Genomic DNA, 21,364 nt, shown 5'->3' on the forward strand with positions numbered 1-21,364 from the left:
GCTAAATCCGAAAAGTTTTTTCAAGATGTTTTATGTTAAATATTAAAACCCAGTCAAAATATAAATGTACTTTTCTTAATCAGATTCTTCATGTATCTGTTTGCAGCCTTGTATGTTGTTGGGCAGGAGAATTGTGCAGCACGCTGCTGTTGATAGCACCAATAAGTACTGAAAAACCACAGAGAAAGAACATTCCTAGTCATTTTTCTTTATCTAAGTATGATTCCAGGGGGGAAGAGGGCTAGTTAGTACTGCAATAAAATTAATTTTAGCAATAAAAATCACTTTCCCCCCTATTTTCCCATGAAAACCCACACTAAATGTCCTGATAAATGTACTGCAGCACTGTTTAAACCATTTCAGCCAGCTTCCTTTGCCCTTAGCATTCCCCAATCAGAAGGTATCATTCATTTCTTTCAAAAAGCAGGAAATGCACTCTTCAATTTGTCTGGTGTTTAATAAAGTGCTTGAATTGCCATAGCTACCCTCATCTTCTGATGCTTTAATATAGTACCATATTTATACTAATTTCAGCTTGACTACGTTCTTCAGAGTGGAAAACTATTGCACTTAAAAAGCACTGTCGGTATTTTTTCTATGGGAACTGGAACCTGAAATTTCTCCCCCGCTGATTTTATTATATTTTAAAATTTATTATTTGTCTCTGTCCTGCTTTCCTGCTGCTTTGTTGTTGCAGAGCTGCTCATGACTTCTGAGCTTCTGGCCTATTTTGTTTAACTTCTCTTTATACAAATCTGCCTCCCACTGAAGTGTATTTTAAATATGATAAAACTCTGGCACTGTTTTTTTCATGAATCAGTTCTTGCCCACCTGGGTTTTGATCCACTGTCCTCTAGAGTCAACGACCTTTATATTATGCCTCATTTTATGCATCGGAACCATCATCCATTGAGTTTGTCTCTTAGGATCCAAGCTTCCATTCTTTGCAGTCCATGTAAAAACTAACATTGACTTCAGAGTGCACGATGGGCCTTAAAACTGCAAGCTTTTTGAGTCAATAATTCTGGTTGAAATCCTCACTCTAACCAATGGAATTTTACCATTATTTTACCATTCAGAATAGGACCCAGATATCACTCCCAGGTCCTATACTGCTCACATCACAGAAATCATTCAGTAAATAATAACTATTTATTCATCATTATTGAGTACTACCAGACTTACCGGGCACTGCCCTGGTCCTTCAGGGCAAGGAGCTGGTGGTGAGGGGGAGTGCAGAAGTCAGGGCAAGACATTGAGGATAGGAGACAGTGCAGGAGGCTGTGGGCAGTGGGAGTGCTGTAGTGAGGATGGGGGTGAGGAGCGGTTCAGGGAGGAGAATCCTATCTGGCACCGGCCTTTTCTCTCTTCCAAGTTCCTTCTGGCTGCCAAGGGAATTTTCTCACCTCCCCCCTCACCTGGCCACTAGTTCCTCCCTGGCCACCAGGGGGCTCCCTCCCCATGGTTCTGTAGCTAAGGACTGGGGAGGGGGAAAGTGTTTGCGGCAAAGGGGCTACTTACCTGGTGTGTTGGCAGGCAAGATGGTGGAGCCCCAGTGCTGCTGGCCACTCCCTTGATGATATAGCTGCCCCCCAGTGACCACTCTCAGTATCATATCCTTCAAAAAGCGTCTCCTTTCCATGTTATGGAAAACAGCCCAATTCCCAGGGCTTCCACTTGTCCTGGCAAAGCCAAACCCTAATGTTGCTTTAAGTTAAAAGAAGAGGAAGCTGCGTACCAAACAGCTCTTACTATTTAGCAGGATTCTCAAACAAATAAACTCACAGACAGATGCACTCAGACAGACAATGAAATTTGAAGTTTTTTTACTTCAAAAAAGAAATGAGCTCCAGGAAGTAGATGTTAGCTTCCATTCTGGGCACTCAGGCCTTGGCAAGGCCTCCTGAATTTACTGTGTCTGAAAAGAATATTGGGAGGTTTATTTCTTGAATTTCACAATTATCTACGAATAGAGAAGGTACAAGGGGGCTTATTGACTGTTCTTCCCTGGGGCCTGGAATTGCTGTTGGCAGGTCTGAGGGTGCATATCTGCCACTGGATTTCCCCTTAGCATTAGTGAAATTCATGCATGTGAATGAGAGGAAAATGCCCTTTAATACACTCGTCATTTATTTACCTCAATTATGTGCTCTATAGCTAGACTGGTAAGCTTTTGGAAAATGCTCTCTGCTCTCCAAGGAAGTGGGCTGTACATTTTTTCAATACTAAAACATAACAAGATACCTAATGATTTTAGGAAATTAATAGAATTGAAAATTCTGAACTGTCTTGAAATTATGTTTAACACCCCCCAACCACATTGCTGCACACAGCCTTCCCACTCTCTTTTATGAAAGCCTATTTCCCTTAAAAGCAGCAGCATATCAAGTTGACTCAGACTAAGAAATTGAAGTAAACTCGATGCATTATTGTTTATCATTAGCTTTTAAAGCCTAATTGGGATTGAGATCAGAACATACCAACTAAAATATAATAAAACCCAGCAAACTAAAACCCTCTGAAGGACTTGCAGAAGATGCGAGGTGACAGACTGGAGTGAGCCATCTTGGAGAAAGCCATGTCCCAAAACAGAAGAAATTTAAGTTTTCTTTCAGCTGGATTGTTGATAATAGGATTGATGGCAGAGAGAATTTAAACCACAGTGAAGCATGAAAGAATATCAAAATATCCTATTGCTTCTGTTGGAGACCCATCTTGTAAAAATCAAGGCTATTGAGGTTGGCCAGGATTAGCCTCTGGTTACTCATTTTGTGCCATGCTTTTTCACTATTGTATGTAGAAAATGTGTGCTGACAAACTAACCAGGAATAATAGAAGGATAAAAGGGCTAGTGTGACATACTGAATGTTACAATTGTTATTTCTGTCTTCTAAATGTGGTTTACCTTTGACTATGTCAAAGGTGACTAGTCTAGGATTTTTGGCAACTAGAAAGATGGACAATTCAGGATATACATGTTAATCCTACTTAAAAATCAAGGCCATAATCCTTCAAAATATCTGCCTTTGTGAAGTCCCATTGAAATTGTTGAAGCTTTATAAAGGTGTAATGGCCCATACAGGTCTATCTCTTTGAAGGATTGGAGCCTGACTTATGAGTACTAGCACCATGCCTATTTTTGTTCTCACGTAAAGCCCATTGGTTGCTTAGTTAACTTGTATCTTACATAGGCCTGTCTTTGATCTTCACAGTGTTGTAAGTGATCTTCTGGGGATCATTCTGGGCCGAGTAAGGATGTGCTAAATCGACCACTGATCATGCTCCTGCTGACTTGGTTTTCCACCACATCTTGAAGAGTAAGAGGAGTCAATGGGAGAGTTTCTCTCATTGACCCCCTGGAGTGGGGAAGCCATGGTAAGTCAAACTCAGATACATCAGCTCCAACTATGCTATTCATGTAGGCCTTGCCATAATGTACACAAGATCTTCTAGAGGTTATTCACCACCACCAAAAAAACTGTGTTAATAAAACAGTAATATACATAACCCATGTGCTATTTTTGGTTCAGACGGTTATCTGGGGAATCTGGATCTTATGCTTGGGCTGCTCCATCAGTGCAAAATGGCCCTAAAGGCCCTTATACTACTCCCCTCACTGGAACCAGGAGGAGCAAAGGAGGGGAGGAATGTAGTCATGGCTTCCTTTTGCTTCAGGCCATGTCTTCATCAAATGAAAGATCAAAGCTGTCATGAGCAATCTTCCAGAGTTCAATATAGAGGGTCTAGTTAAGACCCACTAAATCTAACTCAGAGGATGCCCCATCGATGGCCGGTACTCTTCTCGTGCGAGGAGTAAGTGAAGCTAACCAGAGTATTTGCTCCCATTGGCCTCCCACTGTGGGGACAGTAGGGAAAGTCAAAACAAGGTATGTCACCTCCAGCTGCATAATTAACATAGCGGGAGTTGCATATCTTGAGTCAATCTTTCCCTTTAATGTAGACCTGGCCTCCAATCGCTTGATTAAAGCCTCTTTTTCACTCTTCACCTGTCCTTATTTGCACTGCCCACTCCATGGCAACAGGCAATGGACAGGTCTGAACTGTATTGCCAGATTTGTCTGAACTGTATTGCCAGATTTAAACAATGATCCTGCAACTGACTCCACAGACAGACTCTTATGCCCAGGTGGCGTTAATTGCAAGATTGGAGACAGAGGCTATAAAATTCTTAGAGTAGGGATTTATTTGTACTATGCTCAACAGATGAAAAAACATCATAGCTGTCAAATACTATCAATTGTTCCATTGCCATCGTAAAACACACCTCTAAGAGAGTCCCAAATTGTCAAGGCCCCAGGATTCATGCAGCATGAACATGAAGACAGTGCTCCATTTGATAAAGTGATTATGAAGCAAAACTTTTAAATCAAGGCAAATTCAATCTCTCTCTCCACCCCAAAATAAGGTGGAGTTGAATTAGAAAACTGCATTACTCAATGCTGTAAGGAAGTGCCTAAATCTGTATGGTCGGGGTAATTACTGTCAAGAATCTCCCGTTCAGAAGTCCTTGAGAAATAGGAAATGGACACAAAGAATGAGTAAAAACCCAGTCAATTGATTTTGGATTTATCTGCAAAGGATAGTTCCAGGAGAGAGGAAACTGGGAAAATTTGTATTGCTTAAAGCAGTATTGCTCAACCAGTACTACGAGTACCCTTAGGGGTACTCAAGAGACATTAGGGGGGTACATCAACACAACTGAAATTTAGAGAAAACTGAATTTTTGTTTTAAGTTTTATAGCACTTTATTATTTTTGTACTTTTTACGCCCAAAAACTTCATCACCCACCCGGCTACAATTAAGTTGTTTAAACAAATGTGTTGCAATGGTAGAAAAAAATGTAGTGTGCCTGAAAACTGTAGGTACTGGGGGTACTTATATATTTTTTAAAAGGGGTACTTTATTTTAAAAGGTTGAGAAACACTGGCTTAAAGCACAGATTCATGCTTAGATAAAAAAAAAGCCAGAGCTACAGACTGGAGGGCAATAATACTGACAGTGTACTGAGTGCAGAGGACTAGATTCAGATAATTGCTGCGTTGTGTTTCGTTGACAATTTATAGAGGTTGGCTATTCTGTTTTATGTGTAGGTCATAGGGTGAACAAAGCTATTGAACCACCTAAGGAGTTAGGATTAAGTAACCTTCTTAATTTTAATTTTGAAATCACAGATGTTTTATACGCTGTTTTCATCCCCTCTCCAACTATTGCACAATCCCATTTGTATTAAAAACTGACTCATAAAACAGGGCTCCAATAAATGGTTCTGGGTTTAGTTCATGGGTAATACATGAAAATGACATAGGTCAAAAGAAGAATATTTAATATCTTTAGACAAGAGGATCCATTATGTTTCTGTGAATCAAAATATGGGGAAAAGATCCAATCACATTTCCGTTTGTCTACTTGAAAACTTATGCATGGGATATGAAAGATCATTTGATAGCACAGGGAGAATCTGCCAGTGGAAATGGGACTAGAGAGCTCAAAATATACCAGGACAACACAGTGAGTGAATCTGTCATACACATAAATCAGCCACCCTTCCTCTGCATTTCTAATTGTCTCCCTAAAAAGGTTTTAGTCAGTCCCTTAAAATGATGATCATACAAATGCATTTTATGGTGTCTGTTTGCTTTTAGTTATGCAAATTTGTTCAAGAGAAAGGATGCACTCACAATGCTCTAAAAATTTTTAAACCTACAGTTGTCTATAGTGTGACAGAATGTACAGTTAATGCACACCAACTGGGCCTGAGATTGTAATGATTTTTGGGAGGGTGTCTTTAACTAAAGAGTTCTCTTCCTTCAAATGGAGAACAAGGCAGAATCTTTTCTTAAGAGAAGCTCTAAATGTTGGTTTATAATCTTTGCTAATGCATTTTCTGTTCAGTTGCTTGCTGCATTTGAAGTGGGAAATTGGAAATGCGACTGAGAAAGCATAGATTAGTCTTTTCACTCCAATCAATATATTTAAACTTCTTCTTCTAGTGTTAGAATTTCATTCATTTTTATAATCCTCTTTGTAGGTGAGTTAGTGCTGTCATCAAAAGAGCAGGGACACAAAGGGCCAGGATCACCAACATCCAGCACGTTCTAATGCTACTTTTAGTGCTGAGTGTTGAAAGTGACATAAGAGTCATCAGTTCCAGTCCAGCCCAGGTCAGCAAGACAGGAAATTATCAGTATAATGGGCTGTTCGCTGACTTTCTAAAGCTGGATGGAAATTTCCAATTATTTTTCAGCTTTTCAATGAAAAGTTGAACCATTTTTTGGTAAAAATTTTCAGTTTCAACACCCAAATCCATAAACTTTTACCAAACGCTGAACATTTTTACCAAACGTGTTTTGGTTCTGTTATGTGGGTGTGTTTTGTTTTTTGTTAAAAAAAACCTGGAATATTTTGAGCAAAGTGACGTAAGAAAAAGTGTTTCAACCAGTATAACTGGCTTCTATTTCCAGCTCTACAAATCTCCTACTATGTGGTTTTGACTTGCCCAATCTACTCTCTGTTTCTCTGTCTCCTACCATCACCACCACTCCAACATACACCCAATCCACGGTTTGTCATCTTTTTGACTGTGTAATTGTATCTATAGTACCTAGAACAATGGCACCCCAATCCCAGGCGGGGTCTGTTGTCAATACCATAATATAAATAATAATAATTAATAAATATCCACATAAAAATAAAATATCACAGCCTGTTATTTTTGAATTGATCAAATGTGGTAACTAAACTGGAGGCTGACTAAAACTGACTAAACATGGATATTGTGAGATTAGAACTAGGACCTACAACAGGTTCTGATTGCACACTCCTTTTCACTAGTTTTGCACAGCTCTGCCTTTAAAGAGATCACAGCAATTAACAGTGGTGTAACAGAGTAATGCAATTAGGTCCTAGCGCACAGCCCCTGAAGATTGAGGCAAATTCCATGGGGCAGTAAAGGATGTTTGAATTGTTGTGGCTTGTGCTGAACCTTTCCTCTGGTTTAAAAGACTTTCTGACAGCTCCCGCAAGCACTAAATTCCTCTTTTTTAAAAAAAAGTAAAGCAAGATGTAAAATCAAAACTGTGACTATGATACTGTGAATTTATAGAGCCCTGCACTGCCCTAAATCCACAACAGAGCTCCCATTGATGTCACTGGGCATTATATGGCCTCACTGTATGTCAGCTCATTTAAATTCAGTGGCTTAGCACTTAGACGAGCCTTTTGGAAAACATCCTCAGTGTTCTGATTTACAGCACTGTAGAGCTGATTAAAAAGTCACTCGTTAAAAAGGTATCTTTTATTATAATTGCTAAATATTTTTGGTGTGGTTAGTAGGTTTCACCTTTAAAATGATTTGTGTGTCCTGGCTCTAATCCCAAATTGTCATATCAGAGCCACTGTCTGGTAAAAGATTTGTAGTGGACTGAAGGGAGCTTTGTAATGCTCCGCATTTTCATACATCCACTCTGCACAAGTTGGGGGGCAGTGCATTCCAATGGATAGGTCAGGGTTAGGAGCCTTGTGTTTACTCACAGCTACTGACTTGCTATGTGATCTTGGACAAGTCACTTCACCTCCTTCTACTTCACTGTCTCCAATGGCTGTAATATTACTTATCTTTGGGATCTCTCTATGGAAAGCAGTATATAAGTACTAGGAAAGTGATCATCATGCACCAAAAGTGATGAGAAAGCGTGTTCTAATTGGGTCTTCTCAGCAGTGCATACAGGAGAGAAAATATTGTGACAATAATAGGTCCGTACAAGATTAAAATAATCAGCTCCTCACCCCTCATTGCTCTAGACTGCCTAAGCTCTTTCTCCCCATCCTGGTCCTCACTATATGGAGCCTCTGTGCCATCCTGTAGCTGTCTACTTTGTGGTACCTGGAAGTGAGAATTTTTGGGGCCAAACTAGAACAAAATATCAAGAACACTTTTTGTGAGAAGGTTTCTGAAGAAATACTTGTTTTGGAAGAACCAAAATGGATTTTGTAGGCTTCCCACTTACCCACCAGCTTTGGAAAGGTCAAGAGCCAGGCCACTCAACCTTCTGAAGCCAGACATCTTGGGCACTCCATGTTCTTCTTCTCTCCCAGCTATCTGCCTCTCCAGCTCCCAGAGCTGAACAGGGAGGCTGTGTCTAGACTTCGTCTTTTGCGGAAAAACTTGCCAGCTGTCTACACTGGCTGCTTGATTTTGCACAAAAGCACTGACATTCTACTGTCCGAAATCAGTGCTTCTTGCGCAAATGCTTTGACGTTCCCATTTGGGCAAAAGCCCTTTTCTGGAAATGCTTTTGCACAAAAGGGCTAGTGTAAACAGCTGAAAACTGTTTTGCGCAAAAAAGCCCCGATGGCGAAAATTTTGCGGAAAAGCGTCCATGCCAATCTAGACACTCTTTTCCGCAAATGCTTTTAATGGAAAAACTTTTCCGTTAAAAGCATTTGTGGAAAATCATGCCAGTCTAGATGTAGCCGGAGATTAGAGTCAGGATGCTCAGATTCCGCAGCTCTCTGGGAAAACTTTTGTCAATTTTATCCACATAAAAAATGAAATTGACAAGATCTTCATAGGCAGGCAGTTGTGGAATGATCATTTCAATATCCCCAGTGGAATATCAACTATTTTCTGCCAAGCTGAAGTTATTTTGTAGAACATTTTGGTTTTGCAAAAAGTTAATTTTTCATCAGCGCCTCTTTTCAACAAAAGCTTCTTGACCAGCTCTACTTTGGATCAGCTATTAGATATGTCCCAGGCTTATATTTAAACTTAAGGAAACTTCCAAGCATAGTTTGCCAGATGAAGTGATGTCCCAAGTAGCAAAGCCTCTGATATCTGAGTGTGTTCAGATGAGTGTGTTCAAAATCAAGAGATCAGCAGTAACCGGTTGTCCTCATCAGTCCACTAGTAGCTGCCTATCTTCCTCTAGTTGACAAGCAGCAGCCTCACGGGAAGGTTTATTCTGAGATTGATCATTTGTGGAAGAAGTTGATGCTGACAGAGTGCCATGCAAGGAAAGGCTATAGCATGCATAATGTTTTTTGGTGTCCAGCAAACTTGACCCTTGTGCAGTAGAGTTCAGAAAATAGACCAGACAAGCCGCCTAACCACTGATAAGAGCATGAGGACTGTTTGTACCACTAGCTTTATTGTATCAGTGATTCCTGTTCACATTCTCATTCTATTGGTGGAGACTGGACAGTGTCAGAATCATATAGTGGTTACCCTTATTTGAACCAAGTCTAATCCAAATAATGATGTGATTGTCCGTGAGTTGTTGGGAGCATTTAGGCATCTATGTTACCATAGATTAGCTTTGCAAATTTCTCTACTGTAGCCAAGATCTGAGGGTACTCAAGGGAAGAGAGAAATGAGTTTATATGATAGGCTGGAGAAAATCTGGTATCTGAGAATATCAAGAAACATCCTACAAAAAAATCATAGCTGAATTACCATTTTTAACCCATCTTTATTCTTGACTTGAAGTCTGCAGTGGCCTATACAACTTTGTCTTCTGAATAAGATACTGCTTTTCTAGCAGAACAAAAGAACCATTAATGACACCAATTAACCAGTGTAATTCTCATTTACACCTCTTTATTACCTTCTCCATACAGTATGTGATACATCATACATCCCATTAATTGTTAACATACACGTAAGTCAAGATCTTTTATTATACTGGGTCATCATTCACTGATACAAAGATATTGTCATATTACAGCTGAGTCCACCAGCACCACTCTAATGTGGAATCCAATACCATCTTCACAGCAAAACTCATTGTGTAACTAAGCCCTCTGAATATGCTTGGTATGAAATTTGGTCTCATGCCAATAGACACTGATTAAGAGAGAGGTGCTGGAACTATGGGTATGTGTTGCGGGGGGGGGGGGGAGGTGCTAAGTGGTTTCCCTCATATACTGGTTTTCCAGTTTGGTTCAACAGCTCTCAGCATCCCCACAATAAAATTGTTTCCAGAACTCCTGGATGAAGAGGAAGGTGTGATTGGATTTGGAGTGAATGTTGGGTTCTTTTAAACAAATAATTAAATAAATAAATTAGGCAACTGAGTAAAATGGTTATTTAATTGTGGTGTGATGCTTTATGATTTCTACTGATCTAACAAGCATAATATTTTTCTAGTAATTAATTTCAATAGGAAGGTATTTATTTCACTAATAAAGTGGCACTATTCATTTGAAATCATAGGTAACATTTTCTAAAACCTTTAAGTGAGTTAGGAGCCTCCCATTTTCAAAAATTATGTAAAAACTTAGGATTTTTTGAAAATGAAACTTAGGCTTCTAAATCACTTAAGTACTTTTGTACATTTTAATCCTAAATTCTCATATTTTATTTCTCTCTCCTGTTGTGTGAAAGATACACACACACACAGGCAACCGACTGATTCTACATGGGAGATGTGAAATTAACTTCATGCAAAGTGCTATCACACACCACAAAGAAACTGGGAAATAAATTGTGTTTCTACTCTTTTGATTATAATTGTTATTTATAACATTAATAGGTGAGAAATGTTCAGACAGATATGTGTCCCTTAATAACACTCTGTATTTCTATTGGACTTCTCACTGGAAAGTCTACAGATGCTTTGCAAATTAAATTAATTTTCACACTACGTCTGTGAGATAGGCCAGTATTATCACCTCCTGTTAGTAAATGGGTAAACTACATCAAAGAGAAGTTTAGGGAAGTTAGAATCCTCAATACCTTTGAAGATCTGGTCCTTAGTGCTACTTCCTAAAAACAAATAATAGTCATGGACAGAACAGGAAATAGGATGCTGAATGTCTGGTACCCTACACTCTGGGCTAAACACAAGGCAAAGCCCCCACCTCAGTTCAGTAAACCATTGAGCTGAAATTTTAAGATGTATGTTCTTGACTGTACATTACTTGCTTTACATGGGATTTTTACTATGTAATAATTGGTGTTCCATTATGCTCTGTTTTAGTATTAATAACTGGAGTGGGTTTGGAATACCTCAACGGAACAATTTTCTTTCAGAAAAGACAGCTACATTGAAATCTAAATACTTTACAACATCTTGCTGCTTTTGCCAAAATTTCATTTGGAGAAAAAAAAATTGTGTGGGGGGGGGAGAAAAGGGAATGTTCTGATAATGTTGAAACATCCCATTTTGATATTTTCAGAAATAAATTTTTCTATTTTTGACTTTGCAGTGATTTTTCATTAAAACATTGTTTTATTTTGTATGATTATATTTTATAATATAGTATAAAATAACATGGTAAAAAGTCAAAAGCACTTTGATTTTATTGAATCAAAATGTTTTATCAACCTAAAATGATTTTTTTGCAGATTTTTCTTTTGCATAGAATTTCCAAATTTGGGGCTATTGTTTTTCTAGTTGCAATTGAAAACAAATTTAAAACTCTTCCAAGAAATAGACTTCTGCACAGATCTACTAAATAACCCTTCGATTATGATGCACCATGAAAAAGGTCTATTGGGAAGAGCACCTTTGATCAAAACCTTGCAATACTACAATACTTTCAGTAGCAGTAGCACCTCTTCCTCCTCCACTCCAACTATCCTCCTCTTTGCTTAGATGTGCTCTCATTTAGTAACATCTGGTCCCCTCAGCTGGTCTACATAACTGCATGAAGTCTTCTGGTGAGTCTGCATCTTTTTGTGTCCTCCAGGATCCTTCCTTAGCTGACGTGGCTTGGCCTTTCTCTAACCTTCCCCTGCATCTCCATGGTCTTAAAATATTACTTTTCTCCTATCATCCTGTTTATGCCTTCCAGCTCTATTACTCCTGTTATATAATTTGAACAAAAGAGAAACCAAGAATTAATAGCAGGGCATTAAATTAATACTTCAGAAAGGAAGGAGGCAGTGGCTGGAGTCATTAACAAGGTAATTGTTCTACCATTACACTAATACCTCAAAAGTATCTGTGCTTCTGTATTAAGCCAATATGTACCATTATACTATGCAGAGGGGGAAATAGCTACAAAAAGTGGCTTGAGGTTAAAAACACTGCAGATATGCCGCCTAACAAGGTGTTTATCAGGCAGCAAGTGAACATAAATAAAGAGCACGGAGCATAGGTGCATGAAAAAGGTCTATTGCGGATGCTAAGGCAATATTAATGCTGTATCTCACAATAAAGACCTGCCGAACTTTACATACCTGAGTAAAAGTCTGTTACCATAATGGGCCTCAAAAGCAGTCATGGTTTTCATTCTCTTTGGCTGTACTTTAGTGGTTGATTGAAGTATCAGACAGTGAAACAATTTTTAATAACTAACTGAATGGCTTCAGGGTGACAAAACCAATTAGCTATCAATAATCCATCCCCATTATGTCTCCTGCCCCAAATTGCTTCAGGGTAAGAGCCCTAGTTAATGGGGGGAGGTTTATCTAGTGAAACAGATCATGTATGAGAAACCTTTTCATTGCAAACTTACTATTATAATAATAGTCCACCATGACACCCACCATAACCTGTGGGTTATTAGAGGACCATCTTTAAAGCAAGATCTGAGGCTTCTGAGGAACACAGATGTTACTCATGATCATGAGGATTTTATCTTTTAATCTCCATTTAACAAACAGAGAAACTAAGGGTTTTCCTACACAGCACTAGACACACTTGGCTGGCCCATGCTACATGACATTGGGCTGTAGGGCTGTTTCACTGATATGTGGACTTCTGAGCACAGGCTGGATTCGATTCCAGGACCTTGCAGGTGGGAGGGCCCTATGGTTTGGGGGTTCGAATGAAGTATAGGTGTGTTTTGTTATTTTTATGTAGTTCTGTGCATCACTTGTGCTAAGTAAGAATAGTTGTGTTCAGAATTCTGTGCAAAGTCCATCTGTGTGTGTGTTCATTCATCTGCCCCAGAACAGTTAAGCAGCAGCTCCCAGTGCCTGTGTGGCTAGTGTTCTGGTAGAAGGTGTGTTTAAGATATACAGGAATGTGAGGGGTCCACATTAGCCCCAGAAATCTGGTTGTTGAACTGCAGGATCCAGCTGTTATATGGGAGGTACTATACAGAAGATCTCTAGGCATCTCATCTGGCCTAGCAACCCCAACCCAGGGACAGTGCCAGGACTCCATTCGGTGTCAAGAGACTTAAAAAGTACGAAGAACTCAGGTGGATCCCAAACACAACAGCTTGGAGAGTGTCTACCCAGGAGGAGCTCTACCAGGGCGGTGTGAGATCACCCCATTAGTAGCTGCCTATCTTCATCTAGCTGATAACCAGCATCTTCACTAGAAGGTCTACTCTGAGATGTTGCTGTCTATGAATGGGATTGATCACAGTGGAAGAAGTTGATGCTGGCAAAATACCATGCAAACCTGAAACCTACCACTATGTTTTAACCACGACACCCAGCTGCCTCTCTAGAGTATGGTTGAATTGCTGTATAACTTTCTTTTCCCATTTGTTTGCTGTCAGGAGGCTCCAGTGTTGATTCACAATGACAGCAAGCGTTAAAACCCCCACCTCCCACATTAATCTGATGAATTTCTAGTGATTCATTGTATCAAGTGTGGCTTATTTACTCTATCTGGGATTTAAAGGCCAGATCAGGAATGACATGCCCTTGTGGAGAGTGAGAAGGAGCTATGAACTGAGGAAGGCCTGTGGAGAAACCACAACTGATGCTAATAGTGGGTCACTGTTGTTTTAAAGCCAAACTCCCAGTTGGAGATGAGTTTCAACACTTACTCAGGGGTCTGAGTGTTCTTGCTAAGCCCATGCCCATTCACCTACAGTGACTGGTTTATCTCCTGTTCTGCAGTCTTACAATTGAAGTATGAAATCCCTATAGGATACAAAGCAAATTATAGAATCTAGAGAAAGAGAGGGGGAGAGAGAATTATAATTGTATGATAGTTGTGTGTGTGCAGTAAGCTTGCATATCTCTATCTCTCTAAAAATAGATGGCATAAAGAAAATCTTGGTTTTCACTGAAAACAATAATTATGTCAGTTATGCTGAGAGCAGGAGTACAATACTGAAAACACAAGTCTGTGGAACGGTGGCAAGAGACACATTCTAGAGTTTCCAAAGTTAATGCTATCATGTTGGGGTAGTTGCCCATGAGTATCCACATCTCCCTTCTCTTCTTTGGAAACAAGGAATGAAATCCTGTGGGTCTGACACAGACCTGGGGCAGGATATTCTCATCCTATTAGGCAGTCCATTTAGGTGTGCCAAGCTTCACCTTACAGACCCACTTCACTGTAAGTGGCATAGCTGCATTGACTGCAATACACTTCCCCTGGTATATGACAAGTAGTGATTTTAGCCCTGTATTTCTTGGCCATAGATACAATCAATTACACTGCCATATCAAAGAGGTGCTATAAATACAGTGAGGGGAAAGGAAGACAAAAATTTCATGGAAGGCACTAATTACAAAAGTAAATTCGTACTAGGTATAGAGAGATCATTTCAAATCCTGGAGAGGTAGGATGTGGATCAGATTGTTGCAGCTATTCTCTTTCTTTATAATGAGCTGAACCAAACTTCCGGAGTCTCTGGCTGTGTCTAGACTACAAAAAAAAGTCAGAAAAAGATATGCAGATTGTGAACCACAATTTGCGTATCTTTTTCTGCTTTTCTTCTGAAAGAGGCTATTCCAACATTTGGCCCATCTACACAGGACCAAATGTCAGGAAAAAACCTCATTTGGAACATCTCTTCTTCCTTGTAGAATGAGGTTTACAGGGATGCTGAAAAAACAAGTCTGCTTTTCCAAAATTTTTTGGAAAAGCAAACGTGTTCCTTGGACACAAAAGAGCTTTTCCATTATACTGGAGGTATCCTAGAAAAGCTCTGTAGTCTAGGCATACCCTCAGAGGGGTAGCCGTGTTAGTCTGTAACTGAAAAAAATTAAGAAACAATAAAAAATAGTCCTGCAGCACCTTGGAGACTCACAACAAATGTAGATGGTATCATGAGCTTTTGTGGGCACAACCCACTTCTTCAGATGAATGGAGTTCAGAGGTCCAGGGTACAAATAAATACCATAGAGAGAGAAGAGAGGGAATGGGGAGGGAAAGAAAAGGGAAAAAATGGGGGGGGGGGAAATATTGTCAATTAGAGTGTCCATGCTAAATGAGGCTAATAGAGTGGGCTCTAAGTACCCGTTGCTTAGCTTTTTATGTCATTAGGGTGTGGAATGTAGTGGCCTATCCAGTTCAGATCTTTGTTCAGTCCTCATTTCCAGGTGTCAGACTTGTAAATAAAAACATGTTCAGCAGCTTCTCTCTCAAGTTGATTTTTGAAATTGCTTTGTAATACTATAGTCACTTTTAACTCCATTAATGAGTGCTCAGGCAAGTTAAAATTTTCCCCAACAGGTTTTTACGTTACCATTTCAAATATCTGTTTTGTGTCCATTAATCCTTTGTTGCAGAGACTATCCAGTCTGGCCAATATACATGGCAGAGGGGCATTGCTGGCACTTGATGGCATATATCACATTAGTGGATGTGCAGTTATACGACCCTGTGATGTGGTGGCTTATCTAGTTAGGTCCTGTGATGATGTCGCTTGTATAGATGTGTGGACACAGTTGGTACTGGAGTTGATTGCCGGGATGGGTTCCTGGATGAGTATGTTGGAGGTGTGCTACGTGGTTGCTAGAAAGAATTTGTTTCAAGTTAGGGAGTTGTCTGTAGGTGAGGATTGGCCTGTCCCCCAAGGCCTGTGAGGTCATTTCCAGGATAGGTTGTTAATAATGCACTGGAGGGGTTTAAGTTGGGGGCTGTAGGTGATGAACAGTGGTGTTCTGTTGTTTTCTTTGTTGGGCCTATCTTGAAGAATCCGATGCTTGGGTACTTGCCTGGCTCTGTTAATTTGTTTTTTCACTTCCCCAGATGGGTATTTAAGTTTTAAGAATGTTTGATATAGATTCTTTAGGTGTTTATCTCTGCCTACATCTATATTGTAGAGTTTTTGCTCAAAAACAACTGTTTTTGAGCAAAAACTTGCAGAGCGTCCACACCACAAGCACGTTTTTGCGCAAGTCAATTTACAGTAAATCAGAAGAAGAGAAGGTGTTTTGTGCAATAGTTATTCCTCTTTCTATGAAGAATGAGCCTTTTTGTGCAAGAGCTCTTGCTCAAAAAAAGTGTGTGGGGACATGAAATGGGTTTTTTGTGCAGAAAAGAAGCTCAGATGCCCTGGTGGCAATCCTGTTAATGGCAATCAGAGGTTTCTGGCAAGAGAGCATCCATGCAGTCTGGATGCTCTCTTGCACAAAAGCGCATTGCTTTTCAGATGCTCTTTGGCAGTGTGGATGCGCTCTTGCACAAGAAGAATTTGCAGAAGATCTCTTCCACAAAAAGCTTCTTGCACAAGAAGCTTGCGGTATAGACTTAGCCTCTGTCTGTGGGATTGGAACAAAATGCAGTTATATCTTCAGGCCTGGCAGCAATTGGAAAATGTGATTGGGAAATGTGTCTTGGATGGAAGCTAAATGTATGTAAGTAAGTATAATGGTACAAGTGTAATGGTTAGTCAGTTTCCAGTATAAGGTGGTGGGAATATGGCCATCGTTTAATTGTACTGTAATATCAAGGAAGTGGATCTCTTGTGTGGACTGGTCCAGGTTAAGGGGTGGAAGTTGTAGAAATCCCTGTGAAATTCTTTCCCATGGATCCATATGATGAAAATGTTGTCAGTGTAGCGTATGTGGAGTAAGAGTGCTAGGGGGAGAGAGCTGAGGAAACTTTAGAGATCAGCCATAAAGATGTTGGCATATTGTGGGGCCACGTGGGTGCCCATAATTGTGCTGCTGACTTGAAGATATAAATTGTCCCCAAATTGGAAATAGTTGTGAGTGAAGACAAAGTCACAGAGCTCTGTAACCAGGTGTCCAGTGGCATCATCAGGGATAGTGTTCCTGTCGGCCAGCAATCCATCATCATATGTAATGTTGGTGTAAACAGCTTCTATATCCGTGGTGGCCATGATGGTGTTTTTAGGAAGATTACTGATGTTCTGTAGTTTCCTCAGGAAGTCGGTGGTGTCTCGAAGATAGCTACGAGTGCTGATAACAAAGGGTCTGAGGATTATCCAGCTGTAAGTGTGCCAATGCCTAAAATGATAGGTCATCCAAGGTTACCAGATTTGTGGATCTTGGGTAGCAGATAGAAAATACCTGGTCAGGGATTTAAGTGTGTGGGGGAGGGGGGGAGGTGAGGGTGTTTGTGTAGATTTGGTCCTGAGTTGTAGCAGGAAGTTTCATGAGCAGGTGGGTTAGGTGTTTTGGGGTTTTTTTGGGTGGGGGGGGGTTGTTTGTTTCTGTTTTTTGTTTTTGGTTTTGGTTTTTTTTAATTCGTGAGTGGGATCAGAGGAGAGAAGCCTATAGAATCTGGTGTTTGAGTTGTCTGGAAGCCTCCTGCTCATAATCTGTTCTGTTCATGATGACTACAACATCCTCTTTGCTTTGTCAGCCTCTTTGATTATAATGTTAGTTATTTTTGAGGCTGTGTATAGCATTGCGTTCTGCATGGCTGAGTTTATAGGTTACATGTTGTTCTTTGCTGACAATGTCAGCCCATGCATGTTTGCGGAAGCAATCGATGTAGAAGTCAAGACTCTTGTTTATGACCATCAGGAGAGGTCCACGTAGAGGCCTTCCACTTGTGGGATTTGTGGGGGGTGGGGAGAAACCGGAAGGTTGTTCATTGGTGTTTTGGAAATATTTCTTTAGATAGAGGCAACCATTGCAGGGGAATTTGGGTCTGGAGGCAGACTTCATGGCTGAGACTCATTTCTGCTTAAATCATCAGCCTACTTTCTGACACATGAGAAGGAGACTTGTCTATTGTTTAGTCTAGTTAAGTTTTCACATGATGAGGCTTCTATGGTTACGCTTGGGAGACCATTCCGCCGTCCAATAGATTTTACACTAACAAAATGTTTCCTGATACTCAACCTACTGTTTCTATTATTCCTTGTTATATCTCTTTAGATCAAGTTCAGTATTTCCTGTACCTTCTTGGCTTTTACCCACATCAAAAAATTGTGCAACATTTTCCTGTTCTTCCTAACCTAGCATTTGTCTGATGCTGAGACCCCCACATCTGTATATACATTGCCATATAGAGGTGGTTTGCCAAGCCCTTGGTCTCTAGTCTGTTATTTCCATGTGTGTAATCTATCTTTTCCACCCCCATCCCCCTAACTGAAATGAACTAATATCTAACTTATCTACTATCAACTTGAGTATTCCTTTGTTATTAGCCTTTCCCTCTCATTTCATTTATATATTTGACCATCTGTGTTTTGGATTATTGTATGCTTTTCTTACCAACTAAGCAGTACCGCTCTACATTCAAAGACAATATAACAAATTCAAATAACAATGAAGTAAAAAAACCCACCATCTGCTGGTGGATGTTACATAAGGGGTGCATCTAGTCTACATGGCTCCATTGATGGAGCCATGTAAAGTAGTTTACTCGGCATAGTCAAAGAATAATAATCCCCGCTTCATTAAAATAAAAATGGCCACCGTGCTGTGCCGACAATCAGCTGATCCAGCACAGCACAGCAGTCTAGAGGCGGCGCAGTCGACAAAGGAAGCCTTTGTTAACCACTCCACATCTAGACTGCTGTGCTGTGCTGGATCAGCTGATTGTCGGCACAGCGCGGTGGCCATTTTTATTTTAATAAAGCAGGGATTATTTAAATCCCTGCTTCTTTGGCTATGCCAAGTAATCTACTTTACATGGCTCCGTCGATGGAGCCATGTAGTCTAGACGCACCCAAGGTGAAAGAGCCTAAACTCCTTAATTAAACTATTCATTGCAAGTTTTCTTCTCAACTCTAGTATTTGCAAAATGCAGACACATCAACAACACTGAAGCATCACTCCCAGAAGAACAGGACACAGAAGTAGCATTCTTGTTTTGATACTTACTTTCTCTAATCGTGTATGTGTTACTGGTCTGGACATTTTGAAAGATGAAATATTTCATCCTCACTTTACCCAAAACATTAAGGAGGTCAATCTCCTAGCATTTGATTTAGCGAGTCTAGTGTAGACCTCCAAATCAAATGCTGAGAGCAGCCCCTACTGGCATTGTGTATTCCTCATTCTGTGAGGAGTACAGGAAGCCAACAGGAGCATGTGCTCCCATCAGCCTCCCACAGTGAAGACAACAAAGCTGCTCGGCTTATGGTAAGCCAAATCCAGCTATGCATTTTGTGTTGCTGGATAGCGTACCTTAAGTTGACCTGCCTGGTCTAGTGTAGACCAGGACTAAGATTTCTCTGACTGTGATTCTTCAGTGTGCTCAAGAAGCAAGTGAGACAAAAATGTGATCCTGGAGGCCTGGCTGTTTTGCAGCATAAATCAGAGTAGCCTGAGGCGTGCTCTAATTGATGGAGTCTAAAAGAACTGTTACAACAGCCAGGGATCAACTCAGTATACAACTGGCCAGCTATTTCCTATTTTCCACAGCCTCAGTTCCTATGTCTATGGCTATGAAGAGGAACAATAGCAGTGCACCATGTAAGGATTTCCTAATGCAAGTTGGGGTTGGCCTATAAGTAAAAGGGTTCTCTATAGACCTAGCAGCATAAAGCAAGGTTACTGGAGAGTTGTGGTCTATGTCTTTTTTAGAGCTACTGAAAGTATCCTGAATGTTGTTTGAATTATATTTTTTAAAAATTGGCTCTCTTCTCAAGGTTTGTGTATGCACACGTGTGTGTGTTTGTAGGGAGAAGAAACACAAGAGTTGTACACTTTTTTATCAAGTAAGCAACAATACATCTCTAGAGTACGGTGCCATTCATATTATAATACTGGATATTGTGGTTAGCATCCCTGTTTTACACATTTGTAGACATCACAGCCTACATTTAGCCGAATTCATTAGCCTTTTGTGAAGCTTCCCAAACTCATTGTGGGAATCAGGATTAGCTGCCTTTAAAACGTAAATAGCTTCGCAAAGAGGAGAACAGGCTAGGGATGTGTCAATTGAGATTTTGATAAAAACCCAATGGGAAATCTGTCTGTGAGTCCACTTGTATGAGCCAGAAACATTGTAATGTGAAGAAAGCTTAGGAAAGCTCCTCGGGTTGCCCTGAAGTATTAAGTATTTCATTTGTGAAATCCCTAAAGCCTGCCAACAATACCTGAAGGCTTTGCATGATGCAGAAGGTGCACTGCAAAGTCAGGGTTAGTGTAGATGGAAGGCAAAGGACTAAGGTATTTTTTTGTATAAATCTGACAATTCTTAAAGCCTCTTTTCCCGTCTTAAAAATAGATAAAAAATAAGATACCAGGTGGTATGTTTAGGAGATTTTAAAGCAACTGTACAGTGTTTCTCCCTAGGAAATTGATGTATCTCCAAAATGGTTAACTTTTCAGAACAAAATCACTGGACCATATATCACATAACTCCATTATATTCACCCTACAGCAAACTACTTTGGCTGTTGATGAGATATCTGGAGTCCCTGCTGGATACTGTGATGTACAGTAATGAAAGGCCAGTCAGACTGTGTGCACTTCTGAACATATCACAAAGTGTGTATGTTGTTCATAAGACCAAAAAACAGAACACCAATGAGGCATCCAGCTAAGCAGTATGGCTCTCAATTAGTTAAAATAGGAAACATGAAGAGGAAATATAGTTTGAAAATGAACATGCTGAGTTTAAAAACCATGATTATCAAACCTGGAAAAGCACATTGTTTCAATATGTACAGTACCACTTCATTGGTGTCATAGAAAAAAATTCTCCTATTTAACGTCAGCTGAGTTATCATCTTTCTTAGGAAGAGTTTGAAAAGCTAGGGTACCATCAATTTTGTGTAGGTGAGGTTTTTGTATGTGAGAGAACCCCCAAAGTCTAATAAAAACCTTTTAAGTAAATCTTACATAGCTCTAATCTCTCAAAAGCTCCCATGTTCTTCTCTGCTGTTCCTATTTAATTTTTAATGGGAACAATTCCATGCAGCTCTGAAGCATGGCTCAATTAAGAAATATTCCTACCAGGCAGCTTGTAAATCCTGGGAGGCTTTCTTTTCCCCTACAACGCTCAATTTTGGTTTGTTCGGATTTAGAAAAAGAGTTTCTTTTTAATTGAGTGTTCCATTTCACACTGTTATTTACAACTATACAGAACAGCTTTCAAAGGCTCATGTATTTTATTCTAGAAGGGGACCACAAAACACCTTGCTATCATAATCTGAAATTACAAAAAGGATCTTTGATTTAATTCCCCAGACATTAGCTGTCCACAAAGTATCTCTAGGTTATGGGAAGTAATTTAAATAAAATAAAACCGTGTCTGAATCAAAACTCCAAACCCA

At 39.9% G+C, this 21,364-nt stretch overlaps 1 long non-coding RNA gene across 1 annotated transcript in view; it reads left to right on the plus strand.

The window, feature by feature from the left end:
• The first annotated feature begins 1,590 nt into the window (after positions 1-1,590).
• The window catches only part of LOC142818849 (uncharacterized), a 110,362-nt gene continuing 90,588 nt past the window's right edge, over positions 1,591-21,364 (plus strand). The window contains exon 1 of the long non-coding RNA XR_012896518.1: positions 1,591-3,375. This is a non-coding gene — a long non-coding RNA (uncharacterized LOC142818849). The remainder of the gene's footprint in view (positions 3,376-21,364) is intronic.

Source organism: Pelodiscus sinensis, chromosome 18 (assembly GCF_049634645.1).
Source record: "Pelodiscus sinensis isolate JC-2024 chromosome 18, ASM4963464v1, whole genome shotgun sequence".
In the NCBI taxonomy this organism is placed as follows: domain Eukaryota; kingdom Metazoa; phylum Chordata; order Testudines; family Trionychidae; genus Pelodiscus; species Pelodiscus sinensis.